Source organism: Bison bison, unplaced genomic scaffold, assembly GCF_000754665.1.
Source record: "Bison bison bison isolate TAMUID 2011002044 unplaced genomic scaffold, Bison_UMD1.0 scf7180017864378, whole genome shotgun sequence".
NCBI lineage: Eukaryota > Metazoa > Chordata > Mammalia > Artiodactyla > Bovidae > Bison > Bison bison.
In genome coordinates this window covers 7,349,753-7,350,274 of record NW_011494950.1, presented here as the reverse complement: position 1 = coordinate 7,350,274, position 522 = coordinate 7,349,753, and the positions used below count along the sequence as shown (strand labels likewise).

General features: G+C 38.3%; 1 pseudogene; it reads left to right on the top strand.

Annotated features, from left to right (window-relative positions):
* The window catches only part of LOC105001084, a 5,421-nt pseudogene that overhangs the window by 3,091 nt on the left and 1,808 nt on the right, over positions 1 to 522 (top strand).

Below are 522 nucleotides of genomic sequence, written 5' to 3'. Positions count from 1 at the left end.
CCTGTGGTGTCTGTGGAAACTAAGTGTTCCCTTCCTGTAACGTCTCCCCTGGTCTCTGAAAAGCTGGCCAAAGTCAAGAAAGGGCTGCTTCCAGTTTTGGAGAATCTTGTAGCCATAAAAATTGTAGAGTAATTGGAAAACAAAACCCTGGTTCATAAACTAGTGCCATTGCAAGTTTGTGGGCTGATTAATAAAGGAAACTGGTGCTACATTAACACTATACTGCAGTCATTGGTTGCTTGCCTTCCAATGTATCACCTCCATTTTTTCAGCTGAAGTTCATTCCCCTATATTCAAAAGTGCAAAGGCCTTGTAAGTTCACACTTATCATAGATAACTTTGTTTAGCTAATGTATGAGTTTACTCTTATGTAAGTACCTCTAAAACCTATACAAGCTTTATGGGATAAAATCATAAGGGATATGTACCCCCTAGGAGAAATATTAACAACCTCAGATATGCAGATGATACCACTCTAATGGTAGAAAGTGAAGAGAAATTAAAGAGACTCTTGATGAAAGT